Below are 17,491 nucleotides of genomic sequence, written 5' to 3'. Positions count from 1 at the left end.
ACCTTTCCTCCCTGGAGATAACATCTAGGTCTCAGTTGTATTTCAGCTCCAGGCCCAGAAAAGCAGCAAAACCAGACAAGCGATACCACTTGGCCAAGGCTGACTCAGGACCAGCTGCATTGGACAATGACCCTCTGCCCTGGCACCAACCAATCAATCAGTGGAGACTTAGACCCTGAAAGGACACACCTGGAAAGCTGTTGAATATTCTACCGATCTTGCCCCGGGATCTGCCTTAAAATCTCCACCCTTACAACACTTAGGATGAGGGACCCAGCACACTCTCCTTTCCCTTCTCCCTCCCCGTGCCCCCAGGCAGTTACCTTTACCTTCCTCACTCCCAAACTCCCTTTCTTTCCCCCTGTAGCTTGTTCCCTAAGCCCATTTCTTCTACGAATTACTTTTTCTACCTCTGTGATTTTCCAAGCAAATGTTCTCTTATAGTTTGGGTCTTGGCTCTGAATTCTTTCCTGGCCAGACCCCAAGTGCCCAGGTTGCTGAACCCAGGTCCAGTCTGAACCCACTAGTCCAGCACCTAGTGCCAATGCCACGTACAACAGATGTATGTGGCCAGCTGCCTGCTCCATGTCCACACCCATGGGTCCCACTGGTGCCGCAAACTGAAGTAGCCTAAGACCTACTGAGCTGAGCTAAGTCTGCTTGTTTTTCTGTGTTCTCTGTCCTACTTGGTGACACTATCACCAGTCTGGGGCTTGGGATTCCTCCTTGATGAAGTTTCTTTAATCCCCAGCTTCTAATCAGTCACCAAATTCTGCTCCTCTGGGCGGTGGTGGGGCCCCTTGGGACAGTGAGGAAGTAGTCCAGGTGAGAGAGGTGATGAGGCCAGACAGATATTTATTTAGAGGGTCTTATTCAAAAGATGCCGAAAGATAAACATTTAAGGAGCCACCATCCAGAAAGCTGCCAGGTAAAGCCTGGGGATGTGGTTGTTTTTGTTACAACGCATCTTGAGAGCTTAGTGCCAGCAAGAATTACAGAGAGCCTGGTACCAAAGGAACTTGGAAGTGGGGCTCTAAAGGAGTAGCCCGGCCCTGGTTGGTGTGGCTCAGTTGGTTGAGGACCGTCCAGTGCACCCAAAGGTCACTGGTTCGATTCCCGGTCTGGGCACATGCCCAGGATTCATTCCCCCGTCAGGGTGCATGCTTGTGGGAGGCAACCAATCAATGTTACTCTCTCCCTCTCCCTTCCTCTAAAATCAATAAAAACATATTATAAATAAAATAAATAATAAATAGATAGCCCACCACCACCACAAAAGCTCCTCGGATTCCGAGACCAGCAGGCACCCAGAGGTTTGTCGGGGGGGGGGGGGGGGGAAGACCCCGGAGAACAGCACCAGGAAACACCCTGCAGAACCCTCCCGCCTTCTGCTGGGAGAGCCTGCCTGTGCTCGTGTCCAAAGTGCTAAGTGACAGTTCGGTGTCTCGGTGCATAAAGCTGAGCGTTTGTCCCAGGTATGTGGCCTCATCACTGTTTCCAGACCCGCTGACTCAGGTCGAGCCTAAAAGAGCAAGGAGCTCTAGTAGGGCCGGGGAGAGAGAGAAGAGAGCTTCTAGAACTCTGGAGATAAAATTGGCAGAGCTTGGGCCTGAACGTGGGAAGTGGGCATGAGTTGAAGAGGGAGGGGGTTGACCCTGGCTGAAGCCCTACTGTGTGCCAGGTACCGCACATACATGATAGTATTTACAGGAGGAGCCCTCAAAAGCCCCATTTTATGGATGAGAAATCGAGCTTCAGAGAGGTGAAGCGACTTGCCTAGGGTCACACAGCTGACAAGGGATGGGGTCAAGACACTACCCATTAACGCAAAACCTTCCCCCCCCCCCATACAGCATAACTAGCCTTCAAGTAAAATCTTAAACAAAAGCCCAATACGTAAAACAGATCAGCTCTGATTAAAAAGGGGTAAGGGAAAGGGAAAATTAGGGAGACAATCAAAAGATGAGCCATTGGTCAAATAGTTCAGGTGGTTAGAGCATCGCCTTCATATGCCAAGATTACAGGTTCGAGCCCAGGTTTGGGCATGTGCAAGAATCCCTAATGAACGCATAAATGGATGAAATAAGCGGAACAACAAACCAATACCCCCCTCCCTCTTTGTCTCAAAATTAATAAAAGCGGATATGCAGATAATTGAAATATAAATAGAAGCTTGTCTGACTTGGTTTTAGTACAGAGTTGTTTTATCTTTTTTCCCCTTAGTATTTCCTTCATTAATCTCCATGCACTTGTACACAATTCAAGGTCTGTATTCTAAATCTGCTGTATATGAGGAGAAATGGCCGGGAGCCAGAGGACTTGTGTGTGCCCCTGACTAGCTGTGTGATCTCAGACATATCAACCAGCCTCTCTGGGTGTTGCTGTCATTCATTCAACAATATTAGGATCCTGCAATATGTTGGTGCAAGGGGACTGAGAGTTCACACAGCCCAGCTTCTCATTTCACAGGTCAGGAAGCCGAGCCCTGGGTGGTTAGGGGATCTGCCAGTCACAAACTAGCCAGATGCTGATACTATCCATCTGTGAAATGATGGGTTTGGAACAAGTTTTCTCAAAGGCTCTTTCTAGTCATTAAACTGATTCTGACTCTAAAACAATAAATCTATATTTTACCCATTTTAAATAAAAAAAAAAAAAAAAAACACAAAAACATTTGATTCAGCTGAATGCATTTTGGAGACTCGGAAATTGTGACTACAAAATTATGTCACCACAATTTCCTTGACTTTGATGCTCATGAGTTATGAGGCCAGTGAATAGAAAGTTTCATCAAACCATTAGAAGCTAAAAGGATTATCTACTTTCGGTTTGCATGACTCTGACGATCCTGTTTTTACTAATCTTAATAATGTCTCCAAACTTCTAAAAAGCCCCCAAAATACCTCGTCATGGCCAAGTTGAGTCATGGGGCTCATGTGCACAGAGCTCAGCCTTAGAAAGTGCACTCTTTGCCTGATTTAAGAGAAAAAATAACTATACGAGACTAACGTGGAAAAAAAAAAGTGAGTATATGAGTATATTCATCATTTGAAAATGGGAAGAAATCTCAAATCTGTGGATATGTGTTAGGATGAACTGTGGAGTCACCTTCCAATTATGCCTGGTACCAGAGTACACAGACTTCATGATCTCCAGGAACATTTTTTTTTTTTTAAATCCTCACTCGAGGATATTTTTTCCATTGCTTTTCAGACAATAGAAGGGAGAGAGAGAGAGATACACATCTATATTCATTGCCTCCTACACGTGCCCCGACCAGGACCAGCGCTTGAGCCTGCAACTGAGGAGCTGCCTTGGCCAAAATCCAACCTGCGACCCTTCAGTCTGAGGGCCACACTCTAACCACTGAGCTAAATTAGCTAGGGCTCCAGGAACATTTGTATCAATAAATTGCTTTTGCACATGAAAGACACATCTAATGAGATCTAAGTTAGAAAGTATCCCAAGGCATGTGTGGGGTAGAAGAATATTTTTATAATGTATCATGAGAAGACTTGGGTGAGTTAGATCGCACAGTTTCAGACTGTATGTTCGGCCACTGGGAACGAAACCTGATGGTGTGAATTAAAATGGAAACAGTCATAAAAATGAGAAAATGTTTCTAAGTAGCCAGGGCATGGTATCAGCCACTGTTGCAAGTCTGTGCCAGGAGCTCCGGGGCAGCATAAAGGACCGTTTCTTGGCTCCTGGGCGCTCATCGGCTTCTCCCTGTCTGTTCCCACATCTTTATCAAATGTGTTTTTACAGCGCTTGACTCGTGGGAGGTCATTATTAGTTTCCAGTTCATGCCCCGTCCAGGCTGCGGGTGTCTGTGGAAGAGAAACGATGCCCTAACTCTCCGGTGACCCGGGGGCAGCTCGCGCCTGGTACCGCAGGTGGTCAGGGCGCCACCCTTCTTCTGTCCCTCCGCGGACAGCAGCAAAGATGCCCAGGGGGAGGCGGCCGTGCAGAGGCCCCTGAAATCACGCGCAGAAGGAGCAGAGCAGACTTTTCCTCCCAGGCAGCTACGCGCAGTTAACAAATTTGTTATTTTTTTCAGCCTTTGCGCATCCATCCCGGTCTCCGGCTGGGGAACGTCCAGCCTCTGGACTGTTCGGTGCGGTAGTTCCCGCGGTCCCCTCTGCGGCCTGGAGCGCAGCTGTGGCTGTAAAGCACCTGTCCTGACTCAGAACCAAAGTGACAGCAGCCCCGACAGGTCCTCACAGCTTCCGCGAAACCCAGAGCGTGACTCACACTCAGCAACTGAAAGAAAGGCACGTGTTCTCCAGAAAAAGAGTTTTGGAAGCAGAGATCCTATTGGGCCTCGGTCTGGGCACATATCTCAGGTGTCACCTGCCAGGGGCCTTTTTGCCCTGAGAGGAGGGGCTGCCCCCAGCTCTGCCCGTTTCTGCTCCATCTCCTCCTAACCCACTGGCCCCAGGACACTGGGCGCACAGCCACCCTTCACCCCTCAGGGTTCTCAGACCGGGAGCACTGGGAGGGTCTGTGTTCGGGTTCCCGGAGCCAGGCCAGCGGTGCCAGGGGCCAGGTGTGTGGCCCTGTGCTCCAGGGTAGGACAGGAGGACAAGAGCCAGCTGGACAGTTACTTTTTAAGGTGCAGCTGGAATTTGTTGGGTGAGATCCCAACAGTTCCTGCCAACGCTGAGCTGCCTCAGAAGCTGAACCAGACGCCTCGCTACAGATCGTTCTCTTCAGGGATTGTTTCTTGCCCATGAACGAATGTGAGCCTGGTTCTGCTCTGCAAACAGCTTTGGGTCTCACGAAATGCACGGTGCTACCGAGTGGCGGGTTTTCTGGGGCCTCTTTTCTTTTTTCCATCTAGTTTCCGCTTCCACCGCTTGGTAGCAAGGGCATTTAGTAAAGGCCCAATAAATACTGGGGAAACCAGGGAGTGACTGTCCCATTTGCATGGCACTTTCCATTTTACAAAGCAGTTTCGTTTCAGCTCCTGGGGAGAGGCAGGCCCGCCCTCCACTCATTCACGGGTCTGGCGGCCTGGGGTGGGGCCCTTCCACCGAGCTGAGAGCGAGCTAAGCCAGGAGTGTCCTGTGGGTGCCACTGTGGGTTAGGTACCGCGGAAACCAATTACTTGCATTTAATCCCCAGGGTAGCTTTGTGAACGGGGCGGTCTTCCCACTTCACAGAGGGGAAGACAGTGGCCCAGAGATACGGAGTCACCCACTTTCCCAGGCTCGCACAGGTAGGAAGCGACAGGGTGAGCGTCAAGACCCCTCTCACCGTCTGCAGGGGATCATCTCATGTTCCATTTGATTCCATCTCTGTGCCCCATTTTCCCCGTGCTGCTTCTAGTGTATTGTGTACTCGGAGGCCTCCCACATTTAAAGGCTGAGAGAACTCTGGTTGGGATTTGTCCGGCAACTTTACTGGGCCGGGGTTCACAGTAAGTACGTTAGAGCGGGCTTCTCAGACGGGGGTCTGTGGACCAGGGTCCAGAAATGTTACCAGTCTGCCAAGAGGTAAATACAGAGACTGAGATTAACCACTTAAAAATTGAGGCAGGGTTTTTCTTTCTTTCTTTCTTTTTTTATATGTCTTTATTGATTTCAGAGAGAAGAAGGGAGAGGGAGAGAGAAAGAGAGAGAAACAGCAAAGACGAGAGAGTCACTGACCGGCTTCAAGGCAGGGTTTTCAACCTCAGCACCAGCGATACCTTGAGACCGACAATTCCTTAGTGTGGGGGCCGTTCTGGGCACCGTGGGACACTGAGCAGCATCCCTGGCCACTACCCACGAGATGCCAGTCAACATCAACCTCCCCAAGTGTGACAGCCAAGAATGTTTCCAGGCATTGCCAAATGCCTGGGGGGGGGGGGGAGACAAGTCATAGCTCCCCGCCCCAGCTGAGAACCGCCGTTTAAAAGCAATTTGACAGAGGAATTTTATGTCTGTCTGTTCGATCTAATAATAAAAATATTAGGCCCTGAAGTCTTCGTTGTTTGTTAATTTCATTTTCCCAGTAATCCGTTTTTATTGATTTTATTAAAGTATCGGTCTGCAAGGCATTGGGGAAATAAAAAGCAAAATGAAGCTTCCCTTTCACAGTCAATGGTTTGAGAAGCCCTGTTTGGGGGAAGACTCGAGCCAGACACCCCCAAATCCTGTCAGTCCCTGGCCTGGCTTGACCAGCAGTTGTGGTTTGTGAACCTCAATACAGCCTTTTAATATTTTATTTTTTTTAACATGTGGCACAGGCAGCTAGATTACTTTCAAGCTCTTTGCAATACTACTCTTATTGCCTCTGTTATCAACTTCAGCTCTGAATATTAATCTTTCTCTGATTACAAAAGCAATATATGTTTATTATAAAAATTCACATGCCACTGAAATATGTAACTAACTGTAAAAATGCCTTCTAATTTCACTCTGCCCTGCCCCTCCTCATGTCCTGGGAGTTAGTCTCCTGGGGTTTTATGCATGTGTGTGTACCTAAAGGTATATGGGTATATCTTTTTAAACAAATGAGATCATGCCGTATATTCTGTCCCACAGCTATTATCCTTAGATACTAAAGGTTACAGACAACGTTCTCTGATAAAACAAAAATGATTCAGAAGAATCTATCTGTAAAGCAAGAAATTTCCCCGCACTTATCTCTCCAGATTTTAGAAATGCAAACACCCATCAATGTGCAACCATATGGTCGTGTATTTACTTCCTTGAGGTCCACCTGAAAGGATTGTTCTTATGCAGTATTTATTAAAATGCATGTTTTCTGTCTAACATTATTGAACAAAACAAATATTTCCCTGGACCAGCCTAACCATCTTAACTGTAAATTGCATTACGTGAAATGCAATCAATATTCTTCTTCGGGTAGGCAATGCTCCTAACATGTAATAATTCGAAACCACATCAGTAGACGGAGAAGCCTGCTTGAGATGTAACAGGCTGGGTCTTGTCTAGCTATTGTTCAGATTTCTCCATCCAAACCCTGCAGTCTGAACTCAGCATTAATTATCACCGACAGCAGGGAAAATGTCATTAACGAAAAAAACCACCACTGACAGTCATAGGTAAAGAAACGGCACTTTCCAGTTAGGATTCCCAAGTCAAACATTCCTTCAAAGAAGATGTTTTGAGCGTCTTTTATATTCTGCGCTCTGAGCTGGGAGCTTTCGGAAATGCAAAGACGGTTACAACGTAGTCTCTGCCCTGGTGCAGATCTCTTAGGAGGTGGTTTCTCTCTTTAAGAAAGAACATACTTCCAAACATGCAACTCTTTGGTGAGTTAAACTCATTACTGGATCTCAAGAAGCATTTTTGCTACTTAGAGGCATGTTAATACCTCCTGCTTAGGGTGGACATCTCTCCCCTAACACAGAATAGAATTTCTTTACATTTTCTTAAAGTGAATTTCTGTTGGCTCGGCTAGTGTGGCTCAGTGGCTGAGCATCAGCCTATGAACCAGGAGGTCGCGGTTCGATTCCCGGTCAGGGCACATGCCCGGGGTAGTGGGCTCGATCCCCAGCAGGGGGCGTGCAGGAGGCAGCCGATCAGTGACCCTCATCATTGATGTTTCTCTCTCTCTCCCTCTCCCTTCCTCTCTCTGAAACCAATAAAAAACATATATATTTTTTTAAAGTGAATTTCTGCTAAATGAATTCTTCCGTAAAAAAAAAAAATCAGGCTTTCTGTAAAAAACAAAAAAACAAAAAAGCACTGCCTCTGAATGTAAGAAAATTAAAATTAAAAAAGCAAACATCTGAAAATCGCATGTGCTGAAAACACGTGCTCAACAGTGTACAGCATTTAACAAATACTTAATCAATTTTCATTGTTGAGTTAACATATTAATGATAAGAATACGGGTCGTATTTTTTAAATTCCCCTTTGTCCACAAAAGGCTTATGCGCTTACTAAATCCGACTCAGAAAAGGCCAACATGACCACCGCTGCCAAGGGAGCCACATCTAAGGCTATCCAGAGACCCTGCCGGACCCACGGCTCACTGTTTCACGCCTTCCCCCCACCGGAGGCCGTGTCATTTCTGGAGGTTTAGGATTTGGTTAAGTTCTACTTCACCCTCAGGCCTCCATGAATATTTAGCTGTATCTCAAAAGCAGTTTTTTAAAAAAACTGAGTTCTTTACTGTATTGATTTGAGAGAGAGAGGAAGGGACAGTTCAAACTTTAGGAAGATCCTAAGCTGCAAACTGAATGAGTCATCAAAACAGTTCCCTCTTTGCTTTCGGTGGTTGCGCCCCTCGCCCGGAGTCCTTTTTTTAAAAATATATATATATTTTTTACTAGCGAGAAAGGAGAGGGGGAGAGAGACAGAGACAAAGACAGAGACAGAGAGAAACACTGATGTGAGAGAGAGACATCAATAGGTTGCCTCCTAACCCTTTCGGTGCACAAGAGGACACTCAACCAATTGAGCCGCACTGCCCAGGGCCCTGGAGTCCCTTCAGGCTCCTCTTTCCTTCGCTCTCCGCATGCAGCCCGCCACCAGTGCTCCTCCTGGATGTGTGCTGGCTTCTACTTCCTTTACCTTCCCCAGGGCCAGCGACGGAGCTTCTGGCCTCCCCTCTAACTTGCACCTGCCTTGTCCTGAGCAGGCCTCCCTGCTCTAAGCTCCCCGGCTGCCTGGTGCCCTCGAAGATATCCAGGCCCGACTCCTGTTGGTCATGCCACGTGACACGAAGCAGGCTGCGTGGTTTTCTGGAGTGAAGATTTCAGGTACCTTGCAATTCTCATGGGGGAAAAAAAAAAATGTGGCCATGCCTTCAAAACCGGGCCACCCCCTCATGGGCTGGCGGAGTCTCCATCAGGATTCTCCATCGCTGTTTACAGTGAGAACCAGTACTACAGTTTTATGGGGAAGGAGAGCCACACTGGTCTACCGTAATCTTAAGGGCATCCTCGATGCCACAGATAAGCATAAGAGCCCACTGACTTCAAATATTAGAACCTCTTCTGAATTTCAACTCTGGCCAGAGGTCAGATTTAAATTGGCTCTTCCATCCCCTCATTAGAATAAAGGTGACAGGGCCGTGAACCGAACACGATCGGGACTGAGCAGAAACGTGGTCCTCCAGGATAGTCCTTCGTCAGGGCAGATCACAAGGTGAGCAAACACCTCTGTGCAGCTGAGGCTTCTTGGGGAAATGCCACGGGTGGACTGAGGTTCAAGGTTATGACCTTGGCTTTTTAAAAAATATATACTGATTACAGAGAGAGGAAGGGAGAGGGAGAGAGAGAGAGATAGAAACATCAGTGATGAGAGAGTCATTGACCGGCTGCCTCCTGCACGCCCCTGACTGGGGATCGAGCCCACAACCTGGGCCTGGGCCCCAACCGGGAATTGAACCGGTGACCTCCTGGTTCATGGGCCGATGCTCAACCACGGAGCCACACTGGCTGGGCTGACCTTGGCTTTTTACTGTCAGGTTGTTTTCAGGATTGCATTGCTGACCGAAGCCAAGGTGGCCCATGCAGATGTTTTCATAGCACTTGTCTGTGAAACTGTTGGAGAACCACCAGGTCTCCCTAGGTCAGAACAGCTGGCCTTTCTCCAAACACCAGCTCTTCCTCCTGACCTCCCGTAATGGCTGAATGGTGTCCCCCTCAAAAGACATCTCCGTTCAGAACCTGTGAACGTGACCTTATTTGGATAAGGGCGTTTAGAGATGCGATTAAGAATCTCGAGCCCAGCCACAGCGGCTCAGTTGGTCCGAGCATCATCCCACACACTGAAAGGTCACGGATTCCATCCCTGGTCAGGTGAGCACCGGAGGCAGCCCATCAATGTTTCTCTCTCTCTCTTTCCCTCTCTCCCTCTCTCTAAGCACATCCTTGGGTGAGATTTTTTTTTTTAATTTTTTAAAAATCCTGAGATGAAATTTTCCTGAATTAGCATGAGCCCGAATTCTAATGACAAGCATCCTTACGAGAGAGCAGAGGCCACGTGAGGACAGAGGCAGAGATTGCAAAGACGTGTCGACCGGCCCGGGGACACCAAGGGTTGCTGGCAGCCACCAGAATGTGGGAGAGAGATGAAGCAGATTCTCCCCCAGAGCCTCTGGAAGCAACCAACCCCGTCGGCAGCTTGATTTCGACTTCCAGCCTCCAGACGGCGAGCGCACATTTCTGACCCATCAGCCACCCGGTCGGTGGTCATTTGTCACCCCCTCTTTCCGCGGATACACCGCATTCTCCCGCTTCCACTTCTGTCCCTCTTCAGTCTCTTCTCAACGTTTACAGCCGGAGCCAGAGTCTTTCTTCTGCTGGAAGCCCCTGACGGCTCCCCTCCCCTCCGGCTACTGTCCCTGTCACTCCCTCCTAGGTGGGGCACCCCCCCCACCCCCAGTGACCGGACGGCTCAGTTCCTCACCCCCTTCGGCCATTTACGTAAAAATCCCCTCTGAAGACCCTCCCTGACCCCCTGTTTCAAACGGCACCTGCCGGCTCCCTAGCTGCCGCGGGGCCTAATTCCCCCATAACTCTACCGCCTAACAGGCTAGGTCTCCCAGCTATTTATTTTATTTTTGTCTGTACCCCAGCCCCATTAGACGGTAAGTGCCATGAGGGTAGTTAGCAAGTTTCTGCTGAATGAACGGATGGCCTGAGGACGGTCACCCAGTGGAATCCTCTACGTCACCCAGTGGAATCCTCTACGTCACCCAGGGAAATTCTCTGCGTCACCCAGTGGAATCCTCTGCGTCACCCAGTGGAATCCTCTACATCACCCAGTGGAATCCTCTACGTCACCCAGGGAAATTCTCTGCGTCACCCAGGGAAATTCTCTATGTCACCCAGTGGAATTCTCTGCGTCACCCAGTGGAATCCTCTACGTCACCCAGGGAAATTCTCTGCGTCACCCAGGGAAATTCTCTATGTCACCCAGTGGAATCCTCTACGTCACCCAGGGAAATTCTCTGCGTCACCCAGGGGAATCCTCTGCGTCACCTTTAACTCCTCCCCTCCCGTCTCACTCCCCACACCTGCATTCACCCAGACTTACTGAACTTACTGATTCCTCATTTCTTTTCTTTTTTTTTAAACACTTGCCAGAGGATATTTTTTTCCCCTTGCTTTTCAGAGAGAGTGGAAGGGGAAGAGAGACATCGACGTGAGAGAGACACATCGACTGGTTGCCTCCTGCACGCACCCCAACCGGGGCCAATCCTGCAACCAGGGTGCATGCCCTTGGCGGGAATCGAACCTGGGACCCTTCAGCCCTCGGGCCGGGGCCCTAACCACTGAGCCACTCCGGGCCAGGCTGGTTCTTCATGTGCGACGGCCTCAGATCCATCCCTTCCTCCTTTTGGTCCCTGCGACCACCACCATTTTGCCCAGGGGCCCATGAGTTAGCTTCCTATATAGTTTCAATAAAGCCTTGGGTTTCCTTCCCTCGGTGTATCCTAAATCCTAAATCGCCGCCGTCAGGGTAATGTTCCTGAAAACAGCACTTTGATAATCACTCTCCCCAGCCAAAAATCAGGGGAAAAAACCACAGTGGCTCTGAAAGATGAGATTGTGAGTGACGTTTGTATAGTCTCCTTATCAGAATAAGCCGGTGAAGCCAAACCGCCCAGATGGCCCCCTCTTGCCTACCCGCAGCCCCCCACCCGAAGTGCCTGTGGCCCCCGCTGTCTGCTGTCCTGAGCTCCCCCCTCCTCCCGTCTGAACAGCCTCCACCCGCGGTGCACGCACCAAGCTGAACCCCGACCGCACTTCAGGGAGAAACTCTCCCTCGGACCCCGCGAAAGGAACCCAGATGGGCTGGGCAATCCCAAGGCACGAGGGGCTACGGATGTGGTCGGACGGAGCACATGTGTTACAGTCGCAAATCTGAGCAAGTCAGGCTCCCCGAAGGCAAACGCTCCGGGTCTCGGCCACATTCCCCAACTCTGGAAGGCCTTCCCCTCGCTCTGCTCTTCTTAATTCGAGTCTGGACGGTTGGACTGATTTTTCTCGCTGATTTTTCTCGCTGCTTGCTTTTTTAACGCTGGCACGACAGTTGTGCTTTACTATTCAATAAACCATCAGAAGTCTAAAGCGCGAGCCCTCCTCTGATGATAAATGAAATTGATTTTCCAAAACCGTTTGGACTCACCAGAAGCAACTGCCTTTTAACACTCGTCTGAACTCCTACCTAATTATTTTTAGGGCTTCGGGCTAGAAAGCAAATTGCATTATGTTCTTCTAAAAGTATATACTTACAGGACCGTCTGTAATCCCGTCAAAGCAGTCTCTGCAAGTCACTACAGGAATACATAATGTTCTAAATTCTATTAGATCATAGAATTACGGGGCTAGAAGTGATCTTGAGAACTGACAGATCCCCGCTGTCCTCAAAACCACATCTGAACAAGGCCAGAAAATAAAACGGCCAGATGCATCTGTTCCAAAATTCCTTTCCGCTTCCACCTCCCCAGGCCGTAAAAATATTTTCGTGTAGAATGAGAACAAATCCATAAACATTTAAATTTAAACAGGGACTTGAGGAAGAACGTTCCAGGGCCGGGGCCCATGACAACCTGCCCGACTGGGCACATCTGTAGGAATCCCGGGGGAACACTCCGAGGCCAGCCCCACCGTTTCCACTCCTCTTGTCACTAGGTCACCAGACAGAGGAGCCACCCGGGAGCCAAATGCAGTCAACTGAGATGACCCCACTCAAAAGTTGCCACGACAGAAGCTAGCAGAAAGAAGAGACGGAATCGATGACGTTTCTATTAAAACAATGGCTTCTTATTACCGAGGCCAGACTCGCTCTAACTTGGGCAAACGCTAAGAAGCATCGTTTACACACGGTCAAGGCAGGTCGGGCCCTCTCCTGAAATGAAATGTACACTGGAGGTCACAGCGTCACCTTCATCGTCACCCCTCTCCTCACCCCCCACCCCCATGCGTGCTCTTCCCCTCTCTCCTGGGACGTTCAGACCTTATAGAACCTTCTACCTCCGCTCAGTCAGAACAGCCAGACGGGCGCGGTCATCGCTCGCTCATTCAGCCTGTGGTTTCTGAGGACCTCGCCGCCCTACGCACCGGACATGACGCGCTCTCTTCTCAGCTTCACAGCGTGACTCTGCTGTGGCCGCTGCGATGGTCATCGTTCAGCTGATAAAGCAACGAAGGCACAGAGAAGTTCAGTAACTTGCCCACGGTCACAAAGCTAGTCAGTCGCAGATAGATGCATGCCTGGGTTGCTGGTTTGATCTGGCCTGGTTGGGGTGTGTGTGGGAGGCAGCCCATCGAGGGGTCTCTCTCACGCAGAGGTTTCTCTCTTTCTTTCTCTCTCTCTCCCCCCCTTCCTCCCTCCCTGCCTTCTGCTCTCTCTAAAAACCAATGGACAAAGTATCCTTGGGTGAAGTTTAACAACAAAATGCATCACTGTGCACGTTCTGTATCTTTCTTCCTCTTGAATTTAGAGGTGTATTTCAACATCTGGCAACGCAGTTTACCTTCTGGTATCACTGGCGTTATGGGAAAGATATTAGTTGAGCTGGAAGGGAGCTCTGAGACCAGCTAGTCCGGCACTGAACCAGTGTGTTCCACGGAACCCTGGCCCCAAGACATGTTCTGCCAAGAAGAAATAGACGGCAGGTCCAATCGACTTGACGAATGCTGCGCGTTATTTATTTTAGGGCTTCGCAGTGTCAGCTCCAAGCAGAGCTCATCGGCCTCAACACATTCCCATCGCCATCACTTCACGAATATTCTCCGTACCAGTATCACTTGTCCCCCCCCCCATTCCAGGCACTGGTACCAGGACCCATCCACCCAACGGCGCAAGCCAGGAACTTGGGAGCTCTTTTGGACTCCTCTCTTTCCCTTACCTCCTGCAATTACATCTCCAAATTTTTTTTTTCCTATCTGTCCACGTTTGCCCCCTTTTCACTGCTGTCACTCAGCATCACCAGCATCTCTCCTCGAAAACACCACAGGCCTCCTAACAGCTCTGCCTCCATCGACCTTTTCTCTACAGAGTAGCTAGTAAGGTCTCTACAAACATGTCAAGGTCACTCCCCTGATTAAAATCTTCAGTAGCTTTTTGTCTCCCTTGAGATACAGTCCAAAATCTCCCAAAGGCCTCTAAATTCCATCTCAATCTGGCTTCAGTCTGGACTTTGACAGATTTCTTTGAAGTTCCAGGCTCTGGCCTCTGCCACTCCTACCCCGCCCCCAGGTCCCCTCGAGGGCGCCCCCTGCTGTGGGTTCCTGATTCCGCCTCCTTGACTCCCTGGGCACTGGCCATGCCTTGCTCAAGGTCTGTTTTCTACACAGAATGAACTCCGCTGGGCAGAGATTGTGTCTTGGCCTGGAAGCTCCACCTCTCCCGAGGCCTGGCTTAGAAGGCATTTGATAAATGAATCGGAATGAATAATAGAAAAGGTAAAATAAAGAAAAAACCCTTTTACACTTTATTTAACTCACAATTTCCCAGACGAAATTGTCCGCAGAAATCTTTCCTCATTTAGCCCGCCAGACTTGGCTCCCCGGAATCCTCAGGCGCAAAGCAGATCCAGCCCAAGCCTCTCATTTCACGGACAATTCTGAGGCTCAGAGAGGTGACAAGGACAACCCCGTTAAGTCATCTGTCTCTAATGTTAGCATTTAGGTACCTGCTCCACTTTTTACAGGATGTGGCCCTGGGGGAGGTTGTTTACTTTCTCTGATATAACTACCCGATGGGGTTGTCTTGAGAGTGAAATGAGATAATACTAGTAAAGCTCTTAGCACGGGACTTGGCAGGGTGGTAAATCTCAATAAAATATTAAAGAGAGCAACTTAACTTGGGTACTGCAGACCTAGGACCAAGACCATTCCTATAAAGATCTAGGGCTAAATTCCTCTCCCCCGACACAACCTCTACGATCAGAACTTGTTCTGATATTTCATGTTATTTTCTTTAGGTCAGTAGGGGAGGAAAACATCTTTTCCTCTACTCTCTCACGTTCAGTGTCTGTGGGCCTGCGAATTAAGGTGACAAAGGACAGAGTGGTAAGAAAAAAAAAAAAGCAGAATTTATGAATGTAGAGCTCATACCTGCCGGAGTGCTAAAGGAGCCGCTAGAATATGGACCTGATGCACTAACTTAGCAAGGAAGGGGAAGGGAGAGAAGGGAAGAACACATGGGTTTCTTTAGGAAAGACAGATGGACTTTCAGAACAAACAGAGGTAAGAAAGCTCGTGATAACGTTTGTCTGGACAGGTCTGAGTGGTCTTTCTTGTCTTCTTCAGAGCCATAAAACTTCCCTGGAGAAGGCGTTTCATGAGCAGGTCCACCCAAAGAGGGAATTTATGGCAGCCTTATTTCCCAGAAATTGCTGCTTTTGGTCAGATAAGGGAAACTTCAAAGGACATTTTTTTTGTTGTTGTTGTTCATCTGTTGATTCTCAATTGCCTTCAGCTCAAAAGAATTTTATGCCAAAGTAGCATATTTTGGGGTGGTAGATCCTGATTCCCTTCAAATCCAAAGAGCATTACAAAGGGGGGTGGGGCGGTGAAAAGCTGGTATGTTCTACCAGCGTCTAAAAATAAAGATGCCAGCAATGTAATATAAATAATATAAAGAAAAGTGTAAATTATTATACAAACTACAACAATTACTATTACATAAATTCCCACCTTAGTCAAGACAAAATTCCAAAACTTATAAGGATGTCACTAGAGCAATTACCTGCCTATAAAATACAGCATTTGACATCATTTCTAGTGTCTTTCTTAATATAATATATTCCCTTTCTTAGATTATATATATGTTTTTTAAATCCCCGAGTCAACTACCTTAGACTTTAGAAGTCTCTAAGCTTTTTGCACTGCCATTTTCTCTAGGACAATTATTAAATATATCTCATCAAATTGGAGCTTTTCTCCATTTTTCTGAAATACCCAATTTCCACAGTTTTTCTCGCTAATCACAATAGGTAATTAGAAGTCAGTTCCTGGTTTTGTCTTTACAGGAAGAACGAACAGTAAGTTACTAGGAAAACCCTACAAAATATTGAATAAGAGCTTTTGTCTGAGTAAGTGCAGGAAATCTATCAAAGTTTCCCCAAAAGAAAAATTTTCTTAAAAAAAAAAACAAAAAAAAAACAAGCAGGGGGGAGGGAAGTGGGGAAGGGGGAAGAGAGCATGGGAAAAATTAAATTAAATTAAAAATTAAATTAAATTAAAAATCTTTTTAAAAAGAAAAACTATCCTTAAAAAAACACGAGCTCATGGCACTATTCCCAAAGCTTTCTTTATCACACCTATTTCATATTTCAGTTTTGGGGGCGTCATTCCTATCTGACATACAAAACCGAGGTTCGGCCCAGCGTTCTCAGTTCCTCAGCCAAAAAAACCCCCCATCCCTTAAGGGAAATAACTGCATGTTTTGTTGGCCATGGATTTTATGTGAACATACTGAAGGGCGGATAATCTCTCAGCGTGTCCTTAAGAATTTCGTAATCAACATTGAAAGTTCCAAAAGGTCACCCATGGTTCGCATCTTCCCAGTTCTTTAAAGAAATACCCGGCCCCCAGCCGAGGGCTAAAAAGAAAATAAAATAAAAAGATGAATATAGGCGCTGAAGCAGCCCCCGGAGCGCGCGGGGGCCCCCTGGCGGCACCTACAGCCCGCGCAGGTGAAGGGCAGCTCCCGAGCCACCTGTCTGACTCCCGCCCGCTCGCTCCCGCTCCCCCGCCCGGAGGGAAGCGGGTGTTTCTGAGAATCGACGCGGGTTTCCCAAGAAGGGGCTCGAGGCGACGAAAGGAAGCCCAAAGGGGGCCCCTGCGGGCGCGGGGAGCGGGACGCGCGGCGGGGAGCCCGTCCCGGCGGGGCCCGCGCGGCCACGTGCTCCTGAAACTCACCTGGGCGGCGGCCCCGCCTCCTTGGGGGCGGAGCCAAGCACGTGATCTGCTTTCCTTGGTCCTTTAGCCCGGTCCCGCGGGGTCCACCGGGGCGTGGGCTCCCCGCTGACCAGCCCGCTGTCCTCGCTCTCAGTCCAGCCCCCCCCGCCGCCCCCGCCCCCGCCCCCGCCCCCCCGCGTCTCGGAGCCCTTCAGGCTGCCAGTGACCCGCCCCGTTCACTTTCCTACTTAGCTATGCATTACCCACAATGCACTTGGGGGGAAAAGGCACCGCAAAAGAGGTGAGCGGTTCCCATAATTCTCACAAACTGCTTTAGGAAGAGCGGTTTTGTCACGGGTATGTCGTAGTCAGTGGGGAAGGCGTGCGCGTGGTATCTTTCACGGTTGTGACGCGGACCGCGAAAAGTCTCCTAACTGAGAAGAGAAGCTGGTCGGGGACTATAAATATGCAGAGGCGCAGTGCTTCTCGCAGTTGGTCCGAAGGTTGTGGGTTATTGTTAAGCTGATTAACATTGTCTCCCTCCACACAACCACATTTGACTGACTGTGTGTTTTGCCCCCATCAAGGGCAGCCAGTCCTTTCCAGTATTGACATAAGTTTTGTCAAAACGCACGGGAAAGTAACTATTACTTTATGATATGAAAGGAA

The 17,491-nt window shown here is 48.8% G+C and overlaps 1 protein-coding gene across 1 annotated transcript in view; it reads right to left on the bottom strand.

Moving 5' to 3' along the window:
* The window catches only part of EZH2 (enhancer of zeste 2 polycomb repressive complex 2 subunit), a 96,022-nt gene extending 79,155 nt beyond the window's left edge, over positions 1-16,867 (bottom strand). Inside the window, exon 1 of the mRNA XM_081146654.1 lies at positions 16,844-16,867. The gene's annotated coding sequence lies outside the window, so the exon portion shown is untranslated. The remainder of the gene's footprint in view (positions 1-16,843) is intronic.
* Positions 16,868-17,491: the final 624 nt, after the last annotated feature.

Source organism: Miniopterus schreibersii (assembly GCF_964146895.1).
Source record: "Miniopterus schreibersii genome assembly, chromosome: 9".
NCBI classification, from domain to species: domain Eukaryota; kingdom Metazoa; phylum Chordata; class Mammalia; order Chiroptera; family Miniopteridae; genus Miniopterus; species Miniopterus schreibersii.
The sequence above is the reverse complement of the archived record's forward strand: the minus strand, read 5'-3'. Positions and strand labels throughout refer to the sequence as shown.